The sequence below is a fragment of the Cupressus sempervirens genome, chromosome 7, assembly GCF_028749045.1.
Source record: "Cupressus sempervirens isolate cs-2001-9-10 chromosome 7, ASM2874904v1, whole genome shotgun sequence".
In the NCBI taxonomy this organism is placed as follows: domain Eukaryota; kingdom Viridiplantae; phylum Streptophyta; class Pinopsida; order Cupressales; family Cupressaceae; genus Cupressus; species Cupressus sempervirens.
In genome coordinates, this window is record NC_143124.1 from 57489898 (window position 1) to 57506831 (window position 16934).

The window sequence follows — 16934 nt, forward strand, 5'->3', positions numbered from 1 at the left end:
TACCAAGTCACCTATGGCATCATAAAATCCATCTCCTACTTGAAGATCCAAACCAAACCAGGAACTAATCCTGCACTGTCACCCCATCACTGTTACAAGCTCCCACTAAACCATGTATCCAAGCTATCCATGACATAATGATGCAAAAATCCATCTTCTAACCATGAGAATCAACCAAGGCATCAAACCATTAAAGAACTCAAAGTGCACATCATGAGCTCCTCAAAAGAAACCAAATAACCATGATCCTTAACCAAGAAGATATACCACCATAAATGAATCAGAAATCTAAGCTAATGAATATCAAAGATGTACCTGTATATCCAATCATGTCATGCCAAAATCCATGGCACCATGATCACATCTATGAACCGAGCATCTGTCTCTCAATATGTCCAACCTATCAGCATAAAATAGTCAATGACAATCCTCCAACATGATTGTACCTGGTAACAACATCTCATCCTTTCTACATGAAAAAATTATAAAATCATGTGACTTAGGGCATAGACAATCCAAATCCAAGCCACCAATCTGAATATGCATCAATAATGAAAGATCAATGGGCAAAGACAACCCATAACCAAGCTATAAATGCAACCTATAAGTATAGACTGCTTACAACACTGCACACCTTGTAGATCCAACAAGTCATCATACATATCCAAACTAAACACTGATATCCATATCATCATGAGACCAATCTAAATTATGAACTGAGTATACAATGACATCAAATCTTAAATCTCCAATACCATAAACTCACAGTGTTACCATAGTCAAAATATATCTATAAACTATTCAGATTAATATATCAACAAATAAATCATGCCAAACCTGCACCCAATCTGAACCAATGTGTAGAGCTCTCCAAGAGCTTTCCATTGACTACTTGAAGTCCAAAATCTGACTCCGCATGCCCAAGTTATGCTCTAATCCATGCTCAAAATAAATAACATCTGACTTTAGGGCTCTTAAAACTTAACAAAATATCAAAATTATAGAACCAAACCTATACCATGTTGTAGTGCTCTGAATTAGCTTTCCAACGCTTGTAAGAACTCTAAAAGCCGATATTCTAAGAGAAAGTTATGGCCGTTTTACTAAGACAGTCTTTTTACCATTTTTAGTGCGATTTTTCAGTTTTAATTTTTTTGTGACGAAAATTTCGACAGGATTAAATTTGACGGCCATCATGGGCTTAAATAAAAAAACTCTTTCATTTCCTCTCAACATGGCCAAACTAGGGCATATTATATATCAAATTTTATGGAAATGTCAACCTAGATCCAATGGTGAGGTCTGTTTTTACCTAGGAGGTCATTTTTGCATGCTACCCCCAAAAACCCTCATTTTAAATGAAACATTCAAAAAATCATTTTGTCCAAAAATTTCACATGCCCAAATCTTTTAACATCCCATCATAACAGTAAACCCAAAGCCCTCATATCTGCAATAAAATATTCATATATCTTGCCCTTTCCTTTTATCCTCTCATGCATTCTCATGGATTCAATCTAGGGTTACAATAATAAAACCATAGCTCTGATACCACTTGTAAGGAAACTTGGCAAGAAAGAATATAACCATTTCTACATAACCCATAATAGATCTAAAATAAATACGAAATTAAAATTCACATGCAAGAGAATAGACAACATACCCACAAAACGTGACACAAGATATACCCTGGAAAACCCTCATTGAGGAAAAAACCCAGCCTCCAAAAGCATCCATCACCATACAACCATGGAAGCCTTCATGTCCATAGCCACAACTGAGCAGACTATGTAAACAAGCATGAATCCAAACATCCGATGCCATGCTTCCAACCTTCACAAATGCTCTCTTGGCTAACCTGTCAAGCCTTGTCCCACTCGAATCTTGCCTTTTTAACTCTTACTCTCTACAACAACTACCCTTGTGGCTGCTTATATAGTAGCAAGTCCCACAAAACCACTAAGTAGTATTACATAAACTATGTGCTACCTAACCCACTGACCCCACATTTAATATTGGGCATTTAATTCTTTTTCCTAATATTAAATAATTACATGAAATATTATCACAATGTTACAATACAACTCATCAAGAATATTCTATGGGAATCTTTACATGTTGCATGTCCATCTAGGTGGAACATTACATAATAAAATAAAATAATAAAATATAACAATATTATGCAATGTGTGCAACACCCATTATCTCAATAGGAAAGTCTGTCCAAGAATATACAAAGGAATTTTATCGAGTCCTTATTAGGGTAGGTCATGCAGAAGCAAACAAGGAGAAGGTTGCCTATTACCTTAGTGGGTTAAGACCTAGCATTCAGGACGAGTTAAGTTTGGTTAAAATGACTAGCATTTAAGAGGCATACCAATTTGCCCTGCGAGTTAAGGAGAAGCTAAACAAAAAATTTTAATGTTAGACAAAGAGGGTGTATTCAAGTAGGAAGGGGCGGTGGTAGGTCATTTGGAGGCTGAAATGAGAACTAGAAGAAAAATGAAGATGTGGGAACTAGCTAAAACTAGAGGAACGAGGATTTTAACTACTCCCATGATCAAAACTTTGGAGATCAAAGAGGAAGAGGTAGAGGATGTGGAGAAGGTTCAGGAAGAGGAGGCTTTTGTGGTAACTATTTTCATTACAATGAAGAAGGTCATCACCTTTGAATGCCCTCAACTCCAAGGAAGGACAACTAGGAGAGCTGATGGTCAAGCAGGGTTGCTCATGTGGATATGGATGCATAGTCATCACATTTAGAGGATGCAAAAAGAGGAGAGGTTCTAGTTAATGAAAGGGTCCTACTAAGTAGTGAGACTGAACCTAGACAAAGGAGGAGTTTGTTCCCTACCAAGTGCAAGTGCGAGGGTAAATGTTGTGATGTGATTGTTGATGGTGGAAGCACTAACAACTTGGTGCTAGAGGAGATGGTCTCAAAGCTAAAGCTCAAGAGGGAGAAACACCCGCAAACCTATCAAATTTCTTGGGTGAAGGATGATCATAAGGTCCTGGTTAGTGAACAATGTCTGGTAAAGTTCAAGATTGGGAGTTACCATGATGAGGTTCTCTGTGACATCATTCCAATGGATGTTTGCCATTTATTATTGGGAAGGCCATGGTAGTTTGATAGGCATGTTGTACATGATGGTCATGCAAATATATACTCTCTAACAAAGGACGGAGTTCACCACATACTAAAGCCCTTGATAAAGAAAGGTGAAAATGTATGCAGTAGTGCTAGGATATGTCTTTTTGATGGAAGAAATTTTTTGGATGGCATGAAACATCAGTGTATATGTTATGTTTTGATTCCTAGAAAGGATAAGAAAGGTAGTAGTGAAATTCCACTTGAAGTTTTAGGTCTATTAAGTGAGTATGGAGGATGTCATCTCTAATAATGTTCCAAAAGGATTGCTGCCAGTAAGGCAAATCAGTCATCAAATAGATTTAATCCCTAGAGCTAGTTTGCCTAACAAGGTTACTCATAGGATGACTCCTACTGAAACTAAGGAGCTAAACAAACAAATTTAGGAGTTTTTGAGGAAAGGTTTGATTTGAGAGATCTTGAGTCCATGTGCAATACCTATAATGCTGGCACCAATGAAGGATGGAGAGTGGAGAATGTGTATAGACTCTCAGGCTATAAATAGAATAACTATCAAGTATCGTTTACCTTTTCCAAGAATGGATGATCTTATGGACTATTTGCATGGAGCTCAGTACTTCACAAAGATAGATGTCAAGAGTGGCTATCACTAGATATAGATATAAGAGGGAGATGAGTGGAAGATTGCATTCAAGACCAAGGGGGGTCTCTATGAGTGGTTAGTCATGCCCTTTGGACTAACCAATGCGCCAAGCACCTTCATGTGGCTTATGAATGAGGTACTAAAAAAATTCTTGAGAAATTTTGTTATTGTCTATTTGGATGATATTTTAATTTTCAACAAATCTTTGGATGAACATTTATTACACATTTGTAGTGTCCTTGAAAGGTTGAGGGAAGAGAAATTGTTGATTAATTTGAAGTGTAGCTTTGTCAAAATGGAGTTAGTCTATTTGGGGTTTGTTTTATCAATTGAGGGTCTCAAAATGGACCCAAAGAGGGTAAAGGTCATCTTGGAATGGCCTACTCCAAGATTTTCTACTAAGGTGAGGTCATTCCATGGCCTGGCTAGTTTTTATAGGAAATTCATTAGGAATTTCAGCAACATATGTGCACCCCTAACCTGAAACAATGAGGGGGGATAGAAAAGAGTTCAAGTGGACTACAGGAGCTACAAGGAGTTTTGAATTGTTGAAAAAGAAGGTGACAAAGAAACCTATGTTAGCACTTTCTAATTTTAGTAAAGTATTCCAAGTGGATTGTGATGATAGTGATAGTGCTATTGGGGTTGTATTGAGCCAAGAAGGTAAGCCTATTTCTTACTTTAGTGAAAAATTGAATGATGCAAAGTAGAAATATTTTGTTTATGATTAGGAGTTCTATGCAATAGTTCAGGCCTTAAAGAAATGGAGGCACTATTTGTTGCCAAAAGAATTTGTCTTGTATACTGATCACCAGGCATTATAGTACCTAAATAGCCAAGGTAAATTGAATCAGAGACATTTGAAATGGGTAGAGTTCATGCAAAGCTATACATTTGTATTGAAACATAGAAGTGGAAGGTCTAATAGGGTTGTAAATGAATTAAGTAGGAGACAGTTGTTGTTGACAGTAATGCAAGTTGAAGTGGTTGGGTTAAATGATGAACTCAAGAATTTGTACCCTGAAGATCTTGATTTTGCAAAAGCATGGAAGGCTTATAAAGAATTTGTTACTCTAGACAGGACTAGGTGGCTAGATTACTTGATTCAGGATGGTATGTTATTCAAGGGTAGTCAATTGTGCATTCCAAGGAGTTCTGTGAGGAAGAACTTGATCAAGGAGAAACATAGTGGAGGGATGGTAGGACACTTTGGTTGGCATAAGACCATTGCCATTATTAGAGAACATTATTTTTGGCCTCAATTGTCATAAGATGTGAAGAAGTTTGTATAGAGTTGTCAAGTATGTCAAACAACCAAAAGATTTAGTCAAAATACTAGACTCTATCATCCATTGCATGTTCCATCAAAGCCTTGGGAAGACATAAGTATGGATTTTGTTCTTGGGTTGCCAAGGACACAATAGGGTATGACTCAGTATTTGTGGTGGTTGATAGGTTCTCCAAGATGGCATATTTCATTCCATGCCATAAGACTCATGATGCAGTGCATATTATAGTTTTGTTTTCCAGAGAGGTGGTGAGACTACATGGTCTCCCAAAGAGTATTGTTTTTTACAGAGATACTAAATTTGTGGGTTATTTCTCGGGGACATTGTGGAAAAAGTTGAGGATAGAATTGAAGTTTAGTTCTACACATCATCTGCAGACTAATGGAAAAACATAAGTAGTAAATAGAAGTCTGGGCAATTTGCTGAGGTGTTTAGTAGGAGATAAGCCCAAGGGATGGGATTTGATTCTACCACAAGCAGAATTTTCTTACAATAATTATGCTAACAGGAGTACCAATAGATCACCATTCCAAATTGTGTATGGGAGTAGTCCAAGGACTGCACCAGAGCTAAGGAAGATGGAGCAAGGGGAGAGGACAAGTTTCGAGGCATAAGAATTCATTAAACGTGTCAAAAAACTACATAAAGAGGTACACAAACATATTACCAAGATGAACCAATAATATAAGACTAGGGTAGATCAAAAGAGGAGACATAAGGAGTTCCAAGTAGGGGATCTGGTTATGGTATACTTAAGGAAGGAATGATTTCTAGTGGGTACCTACAACAAGCTAGAGATGAAGAAATTTGGCCCTTGTCAAATTTTGAAGAAACATGACTTAGGAAATGCATATGAGGTGGAGTTGCCTGATGGGATTCACATTTCTCCTAGTTTCAATATTGTAGAGTTAACAGAATATCATGATGATGGTGTAGGTGAGGGGTTAATGCTGGAGCCATGTCCAATTCCTACTTCTGTGAAAGAAGAGATTGAAGAAATTTTGGATAGTCGTGTGGATTGGAGTACCAAAAATAGGTAGTATGAAGAATACCTAGTGAAGTGGAAAGGATGACTAATAGAAAACTCAACTTGGATATCTGTAATGGAGGTTTTCCATTTGGGTTTTCCTCTACCAGCTATAAAATGATAGGGTCACTTTTCAATCTACCCTAGGTGTCAAACTCCAACCCAGAAAATCAATAATGGAACTATGAGAGTTGGAATCTTTATTTGACCCAAATGGGTATCCAGAAATGAAAACACTTTAAATAGAAACTAATACTAAGCATACTTTTAGGTGATATAGGATTGTCCTTATGCCACTAAATGCTCTTGCATCACATATTTATTTAATTTAGTAATCATATATATTTAGAAGTTTCATTTTTATTCTAAACTCTAAATATTATTTTTAGTTAAATTAATCAATATTTTATTTAAAATGCCTTTTGATTTAATAAAAGAGAAAAAGGAATTAATTTAATAAAGATTATTTTAATTAATTGCAAAACATTTGTGTGTGAAATTAAAATAATAAAGTAATGAAGGAAAAGGGGTTTCACATGATTGCACAATTGAAGCCTTAATTTTGTGGGAAAGCTCTTTATTAGGAAATTAGAGCTTATTTCACATTACAAGGTTTTAGAGGAGCCATTTTCTGAGAAGAGGGTTTCAAAGGAAAAAAAGGGAATTGCTTGCAGATTATGTACATTTCTTATTTTAGCATCAGATCCTTTTAGCATTAGATCTAGGTAGGATCTCATGAGTTTTGCATAGTAGTTTCCTTTGTGAAAACATTTTGTCTTCTTCGTGATTGATGAATTTGTTTTAGAATTTATTTGGGTTGAAACCCTTGTTTGAGAAGAAATTGATTTATGTTATTATATTATCTATGATTTAATTTGAAACCCATGTTGTGAATCTATTGTTTTCGTTTCTAAAATGTCTATAAATAAATGAAGATTGAAACCCTTGTATGGAAATTTATTATTCTTCGATTGAGAGACATTTGTAAATGAATTGAAAATTTGAAACCCTTATCTTGTAAATCTTAAAGATCTGTGTCTTTGATTGATTTCAATATAGGTAGGGTATGGAAAAGAAAAGAAAATTTAATATACAAAGTTTGAATGGTTGTTCATATTTTTCCTACCAAAAATAGTATGTAAATTGTTTATATATGTATATATATATAATCATAGTAAACAAATTTACTATGATAATGTTATATACACGTATACATATATATGTGTATATGTATATGTATATGCATACATATACATACATACATATATATATATATATATATGTATACATATATATATATATATATATATATGTATACATATATATATATATATGTATATGTATGTATGTATATGTATGTATATGTACATATATATCTGTATATATATATACATATATATCTGTATATATATATACATGTACATATATGTATGTATATATACATACATATATGTACATGTATATATATATACATATATATATATGTATATATATATATGTACATATACATACATATACATATACATATATAAATGTATACATAAATATATGTAATCATATACATATGTATATGTACATGTTACACACACACACACACACACACACACACACACACACACACACACACACACACACATGTACATATACATATATATATGTTTACATATACATATATACATGTGTGTGTGTGTGTGTGTTTGTGTGTGTGTGTATATATATATATTTAAAAAAAAAAGTAAAACCCCCATTCAAAATGTAGAACCAAATTTTTAATTTGGTAAATTTTGAAAGCATTGATATATATATAAAACAATTTTTATGGTGGGTGGGGGCATCTCCTTCTCCTTCCATCTATCATGTAGCAGCTGCCAAGCAACATGTGACTGATCGAAGTAGACTACAACTGCATACACCAGTGCATGGTTGCTTGTACAGTCGCGACCGCGTGAGCCCAAGGGTTGTGATTGCAGGTCCCACAATGATGTTATTTTATTTTATTTAGTTATTTTAAATTAAATTAATTTTTATTAATTAAAGATTTTAATATAGTATAGTTTTTATTATATGTTATTTAATAATTATTAAAATATTATTATATTAATAATAATTATTTTATTAATTGATTAATAATTATTTATTAATAATTTAATATAAATTATTTTATTAATAGATAAATAATTATTATCATTAATAAATTATGATTATCGATTTATTTTAATAATATTTAATTAAAGTTTGTAATCAATGTATTATTAAAATGTATATGTACAGTAAATGGGTAATTATAAATTTGGAAAAAATGATTATTTTAAGTAAACTTGGGTTTTACTTGATGGTTTAATTTAGATATGAAAATGATTTCTATAATTCAAAAACCTTATAAATCTTGATACTCTGGTAATGAAAACCGAAACCCTAGATTGAAATTGAAAATCCTATCAAACTATAACACTTGAAAATGAAAACCAAATGGAAATGGAAACTTGAAAACCTTTACTGAAAATTAAACTTTTGTGTTTTCAAAACCTAATGAATTATGAAAGTTACTTTTGTACATACTTTATGTGATGTGTAATTTTTTAAGGCAGGTTTCAAGTTTGACTTAGTAATTTGACCAAACTAGGATGTTTACCATAAGCTTGGGGGTTTGTTTTGTGATTATATTATGTATAAGATCTTTTATACCTAACCATGGTGTTGTGTCACATATTTTTTATGATAAGTGTGTTTGGATGTTTGTAGTGATTTCAAGTTTTCTTCTGTAGAACTAAGGTGAATGGTGTGACTTTTCTGGTGTAACCTTAAAGTCTTCGATCAGTTATCTTTGGATGCTTTCTAGTTGCTTGTATAGGACTAAGGTGATTATTGTCTTTTATCTTTTGGTGCTTTCTATTTGCTTGTATAGGACTGAGGTGATATTGAGATTGGTCTTTAGGTGCTTTCCAATTGCTTGTAAACGATTGAGGTAAATTATGTGTTTTATCTATAGGTGCTTTCTAGTTGATTGTAAAGGAATGAGATGAAAATTGTGATTTTATGAGTTGTACTTTTATGAGCCTAAAGTAGGTAGTCTATGTGTACATTGGGAAGTGTCTTGCAATGGAGGCTAGAGCCTTAAGTGATTGCCTAGGTAACCCATTGCAGGTTATTTTAATAAGTGATAACATTTCATTAAATGGGTTTCAAATGAACTAATAAGAGTTAGTGTTTTTCCTTACCCATGCCTCGAGTGCTAGTACAGGCTAGGATGGGAGTAGAGAGGATACTTGGTTGCAACCTTGCTTCATTAGTATATCTTGTCTGTATAAAAGGATATTGGTGCCGCATAGAGACACTAGGGATCAGGAGTCCATAGAGGCTTCCAGGGTAACCTTAGAGTTGACTTATGCTATGATGCTTGCCCACTTACATAGTAGATTTCCTACGTGTCTTGTTGCCTTTGGGATTAGTTGATAGTTATGCCTTGGTACCCTTTAAGATAGTTTGTTTTTAGGTGTTTCCTTGACCTAGATGTTGGTTATGGCTTGTGTTTTGATATTTGTTTGAGACTTGAGTTTATCTCTTTGGCATAGTGGGAGTGGGCCATTTAAGGTCAGGTCGTAGTCCATTTTTCTTATAGCATTGATATCTGACAGTTGGATGTCATTGTTGGATGTGTTTGTGCAGATGTTCTTCTCTATCTGATCTTGTATTTATGTTGGATGATTATACACTTTTCTATGTATTTGATAATCAAAGATCTATGAGATGATGTATTATATTCATGGTGTATATTCTATAAGCTTTTCACACACTGCGACTTGTATAGTGGATGATTGTGCATTCTAATTATGCCAAGTGGCATTCGATATAATTGTATATTATTTAAATGGATTTTTACTTATGATTATTCCTAATGTGGATTTATTATGTATCAGATTTAGTATAATTAAACTTAAATGAGATTCAACATCATGGAACCCTTAAGAGATGTAATCTATTTTATGATGGTTTTTATGTATGTGATTATGCTTCTACTATATTTCATCTATTGTTGCTAAGTTGTTATCTTTATAAAAAAAATGTTTGACAAACTTAGTGAAACTTTAGGTTAATTTATTTTGGGTTCCTTGGTGGGGCGTTACATCCGATATCAGAGCCTGAGTTTTTACATTGTGAGCTCTAGGTATATTGGAACACTACTAGTTGACAACTAGTTAACTAAAATGAAACTTAAACAGTGTTATGTATTTATTGCAACTTGAACACTTGGAAACTTCAAACTTGAATACTTGAAACATAAAAAAAAGAAAAACTTTTGAGTTTGATTTTAGACATATTTTCTCATGATTGTTCTTTATGGTGGTATGCTAATGCAGGAGCATCTTGCATCAGAAATAAAAGGGGGTGTGATAAATTTTTATTAAAAAAATTGTAGGAGACAAAAAGTGACAAAAATTAGAGAAAAAAAATTATAAAATAAAATAAAAAGGGGAAAAAAGGTGAAAAAGAGAATTTTCTATTTTCAAGGTCCATAGGTGGCGTAAATAGAAAAATAAATAAAATGGTTATCATTCCATTTATTGAGTTGTGTAGGTGGAATTCTAGAATTTTGTGGAAATTGTGCATTTAATATTTATCGAGACACATCGTGGTGCTTAGTTGTATTTGGATAGGATGTAATGCCTACCCCTACTTGACTTTTCTAATTTGTTTTGACTGGATTCTTTTAGGCTTGTTCTATTATTATGTTTTATGATTAGTAGTGTTAGATTACTGGAATTGATTAGTTGTATTTCATACTCAGTTGATATATGCACGTGTGTGTGTTAGTTATTTCAGTTATTTAATGATGTTGGTTAGATGAATGATTTTTATGTGGTTTCTATTGATACTTACCCCATACTTGCATGTGTATGGTGTGCGTGTATGTTTTCTTTATGTTTGACATTTCTAATGTGCTTGAGGGAAGGTGTCGTAGTCACCTTCTAGTCAGGATCTACACGATGAACCACTTCCTGCCATTGCCTATTTAATTTAGAATATTTTGTTTGTACATGTGTGGATTTTATGCAAATTGTAGGTACCAGGTATAGACTTCCCTGAATTGTTAGGATGAGCATACCCCATCACAGTATTTCAATGGTATATAAGTGGAGAGATAACTCTTGAGTCCAGATCCTAAAGCCTAAGCCAATTGTCCTAGAAAATAGGACAAGTTCTAAGTTAGTTTACCCATCCAAATTCGTCAACTGACATGAATTCATGATTTTGACCCTAGAGTTTGATTATGTTCTTTGCCTTCAGTTGAGTTGTCATTTTTTTTATTTTGCGAGTATGTGGTGATTTTATGTTATAATTAAATCAAATTAAAAGATAATTTAATGATTTAATTCAATGGAAATTTTATAAATAAATTTGATATTTATTTATATTTAATTAATTGAGAAATTAATTAAATAAAAGAATTAAATTTAAAGATCTTATTGAAGTTCTATTTTTTACGTATTTATATTTATTTAATTTAATGATAATTATTTAGGAGTTTTATTTTAATAATAAACTCTAAATAATTTTATTAATTAAGTTAATAAATATATTATTAAAAATTTCTTGCCCCCACGGGTTAGGTGAGTTGGTCTAAGGTTTGTGGGTGATCCCCATGGTCTCGGGTTCGACTCTCCTGGCCATCATTACCCCGCCACAGACAATTGGGGGAAGTGCTGGTTATCCTGTGGCCGAAGGGATTAATCTCGCTCCAAGCTTGCCCCATAAAGGGAACCTACTGGGCTTGGATCGTGGGGATACCCTCCGAGAACAAAAAAAAAAAGTCTTGTGAATTACTTAAATAAATGAATAAAATTTAAAGATAAAGTTATAGTTCTAATTTTGGCATATTTATAGTTATTTAATTTAATAATATTTTATTTAGGAGTTTTATTTTAATTAATAAACTATAAATACTATTATTAGTTAAATTAGTAAATATGATATTAAAAATGTCTCATGGTTAATTAAAGTGAGAAAGAAAATTAATTTAATAAAGATATTTTAATTTAAATTGCATAAAGTTGTTGCGTGAAAATTGGATATAGAAAATTCAATATTTAGTTGTATTTAATTAATTAAAAATTTAATTAAATAAAAGAATTAAATTTAAAAGATTAAATTAAAGTTCTAATTGTAGCAGGCAAGAGCTTACAACACAATGGCAAATTGTGAGCCTCTTATCAAAGAGGTCTTGGGTTCAAATCTACTCGCAATCATGCTTAATAAATAATAATAATAGTTAATTACAAACATAATAATTAATCTTGGCTTTGGCCTCTTACCAATCAAAAAAGAAGAAGATCTAATTGTACCATATTTATATTTATTTAATTTAATAATTATTATTTAAGAGTTTTATTTTAATAATAAACTCTAAATAATATTATTAGTTCATAAATAAATATTATTTGATTAAAAAGAAAATCTTAAAATATATGAATATTTGATTAATTAAAAACTAATTAAATTTATGTTTTAAATAAAAAGTCTAAATTTAGAAGTCTAAATTAGAGGTCTATATTTAGAAAATTGGTTAAAGAAAGATCAGAATATGATATTATTTAATTAATTAGAAATTAATTAAATTTGTACTTCAGTTTAGAATATTTATTTTAAAAGTCTAATTTAAGAAGTTGGATAAAAATAGAATTAAATTAATAAAAGATTAAAGATTTAATATTATTTTATTATGATTATTTAATTAATAATTATTAAATTAGAGGTGAATTTAAATAATGAGTTTTAATTATTCTTATTAATTTAAATAATAAAGTATGTTTTAAATAACGCTTACACTGATTAATAAAGTGGAGAAAAATTTTTATATAAAAGAATATTTTATTTATAAAGTTCTTTAAATGTGCATGAAAGAATTAAATTTAAAATATTTGATTAAAGTTATAATTTTTGCATATTTAAATTTATTTAATTTAATAATAATTTATTTAGGAGTTTTATTTTTAATAAACTCTAAATTATATTATTTGTTAAATTAATAAATATTATATTAAAAATGTTACATGATTTAATAAGGGAGAGAAAGGTTTAATTTAATAAAGTTTATTTTAATTAAATTGTATAAAGTGTGTGCATGAAAATTAAAATATAGTAATTCAAGACAAAGAGTTTTCGCATGATTGCATGATCAAAGCCTTGATTTGGGGGAGAAAACTCTTTATTAAGGAAATGAGAGCCCATTTCTAGACACACAGGTTTGGAGGAGCTAATTTTCAGAAAGAGGGTTTTTGAAAGAAAAGGAAGATTCTTGCGTGTTTGTGTGTTCATTATTTTGGCATCAGATCTAGGTAGGATCTTATGGGTTTGTGCAAGAGTTTCTCATTCTTCCAATTCATGTCTTCTTCGTGTTTGTTGTGTTTCTGTTTTGAGAAGTTCTTTGGGTTGAAACTCTTGTTTGAGAAAATTTATTTCCATTATAGAATTGTTTGTGATTTAATCTGAAAACTTGTAGTAAATATTGAACTTTAGGGTTTTCAAAACTTAGCGAATTATGAAATTCACTTTTGTATGCAATTTATGTAATGTGTGATTTACTAGTGTTGGGGTTTTCGGGTTTGGCTTAACTTTGACCAGTTAGGATGTTTACTAGAGGCTCAAGAGTTCTATTTTGTGATGTCATGATGACGTTTTGATCTCGATCTTTTATACTCAACTACGGTAATGTGTCTAGTATGCTCTATGAGATGTTTTGATGCATTTATTGTTACTGATTTCTAATGTTCTTGTGTGAAACTGAGGTGAATGGTGTGACCCATATAATATAACCTTGGAGTCTTCGATTAGTTATTTTTGGATTGCTTTCCAGTCACTTTTATAGGACTGAGGTGTTTGTATGATTTGTTCTTAGTGATGCCATGTTATGACATGGATTGGTTTATGTATACTTGATTTTGGGATCAGTCCTATTAGGATGATCATATTGGTGGAATCTGTGATTATGATCAATAGTTTTTGGTACTTGTCAGTTGCTTGTTTAAGAATTTATGTATGGTATGTGGTCTTTTCTAATCTTTTGAATTTATTGAGCTTAGGGTAGGTTATCTATATGTCATGTCAAGAAGTGGCTTGCAATGGAGGTCGAGGCTCAAAGTGGCTACTAGGGTAACCCATTGTAAGTTGTTTAATAAGTGAAAACATTACACTAAATGGGAATAAAATGAACCTAATAAGAGTCTTTGTATTTCCTCGCCCATGCCTCCAGTGCTAGTACAGACTAGGATGGGAATAGAGAGGTCGCTTGGTTGCAACCATGCATCATTAGTATGCCTTGTTAGTACGAAAGGATACTAGTGCCGCACAGAGTCACTGCGGGGCCAGGTTCAAGTTAGGCTACCAGGGTAACTCTAGCATTAATTCATATGATGACACTTGCCCACTTGCATAGTATATTTCCTATGTGTCTATGTTGCCTCTAAGATTAGTTGATACTTCTGTCTTGGTACCTTTGAGTTGGATTGCTTTCAAGTGATTCTTTGAACCTAAATATTGGATTTGATTATTGAGTTTGTTATCCTATTTGATACTTGATACTATCTCCTCAACATGGTGGGAGTGGACCTTTTTGGTTTCCACGAGGTCGGGTGGTAGTGCTTTTTCTTATACTATTGGGATCCGACCATTGGATGTCATTATTGGATGTATTTGTGCAAATGTTCCTTTCTATTTGTTCTTGTATTTTTATGATGGGTGGTTGTACTATTGTATTGTATTTGATTTTATAAGATCTTAAGAGACGATGTAATTTATTTCATGATGTATATTATTTTAGCCTTTCATACACTATGACCTGTACAGTGGATGATTGGGCATTTTGTTTATTGCCAAGTGACATCATATATAACTGTATACTATTTAAATGGATGCATAGCACTATATTATTATTTGATGTGGATTTATTATTTATTAGATTTATTATTAATTAAACTTAAATGTGATTCAATGTCATGGGACCCTTAACAATTGTAATCCGTTTTATAGTATGTGTTTATGTGAATGTTAATTGCTTCTGCTATGTTATAACTATTATTGTTAAGTTATTATCTTTAACATTTTTTATAAAAAAATGTTTGATAAACTTAGTAAAACTCTAGGTTAACTTGTTTTGGATCACATGGTGGGGCGTTACATCTGGTATTAGAGCCTGAGTTTCTACATTGGGAGCTCTAGGTATATTGGAACATCACTAGTTGTTAACTAGTTAAATTGAAACAAAACCTAAACTATGATATGTATTTATTACAAACTTGAACACTTGAACTAGTTAACTGAAATCAAAACTTGAACTATTGTATGTATCTTTTACAAACTTGAACTTCAAATTGAAATGAAACATAAACAATCTTATGTATCTTTTGCAACTTTAACACTTGGAAATTTCAAACTTGAACACTTGAAACTTGAAACTTTCGACTTGATACTTGAAACATAGAAAAAGTCAAAACTTGTGAGTTGGATTTCAGACATACTTTCTTATGATTATGCTTTAAGATAGTATGCCTTTGATTTTTTTTGTGAACATTATGTTGTTCTTATTTAGGTGTTCTTAGTAAAGTTACAAACTTGAACCTAAATAGTTTGAACAAGAATAAAAAATTATAAGTAGTGAAACTTTTTAACATGAAACTTGGAAACTCATAACATTTATGTTTTTGACTTTTGATTTATGTCTTTACATTATAACCTTTATATTTTTCGATGGAATTAGAGAAGTTGATCTTTTGTTTGGAGTGTTTTAGGGGATCTATTGAATATTTGTTAAAAGATGAATGTTGGATCAATAGGGTTTTCGGTTTATTATTAAACTAGAATCATATTGCTCTAAGGGATTGAAAGTGTATACAAAGTTAACTTAGTTGTATTAGTTTCTTAAAAGAGCTTTTGTTTAACACTGTAGACTGTACTCTTTGACTTCTATTTACCCTAGTCATTGTAGCAAGCTTCCAGAAGTAAGTCTAAGTCTAGGGGGAGTGGATGTAATGCCTACCCCTAGTTTAGTTTATCTTTCTTGTAGGCTTCTAGGAATAAGCCTAATTCTAGGGGGAGTGGATGTAATGCCTACCCCTACTTGACTTTTCTGATTTGTTTTGACTAGATTCTTTTAGGCCTATTATATTATTATGTTTTATGATTAGCAGTGTTGGATTACTAGAATTGATTAGTTGTATTTCATATTTAGTATATATGTATATGTATATGTATATGTTGAGGTACTTAGTCCCAATTATTTCAATTATTTAATGATATTAGTTAGATGAATGATTTTTATGTGGTTTTTATGAATACTTACCCCATAGTTGCATATGTATGGTGTGCGTGACTATTTTATTTATGTTTGATGTTTTTGATGTGGTTGAGGAAGGGAGTCGTAGTCACCTACTAGTTAGGATCTACATGATGAACCAGTTCCTACCATTGCCTATTTAGTTTAGAATATTGTATTTGTACATGCATGGATTTTATGCAGATTGTAGGTACTGGATATCGACTTCCTTGAATTGCTAGGATAAGCATACCCTATCATAGTATTTCAATGGTGTAAGTGGGGAGATAACTCTTGAGTCCACATCTTAAAACCTAAACCAATTGTCCTAAAAAATAGGACAAGTCCTAAGTTAGTTTACCCACCTAAATTCATCAAGTGACATGAATTTGTGGTTTTGACCCTAGAATTTGATTATGTTCTTTGCCTTCAATTGAGTTGTTATTTTTGGCTTTGTGGGTATGTGGTGATTTCTGTTATAATTAAATCAAATTAAAAGATAATTTAATGATTTAATTTAATGGAAATTTTATAGAGAAATTTGATATTTAATTATATTT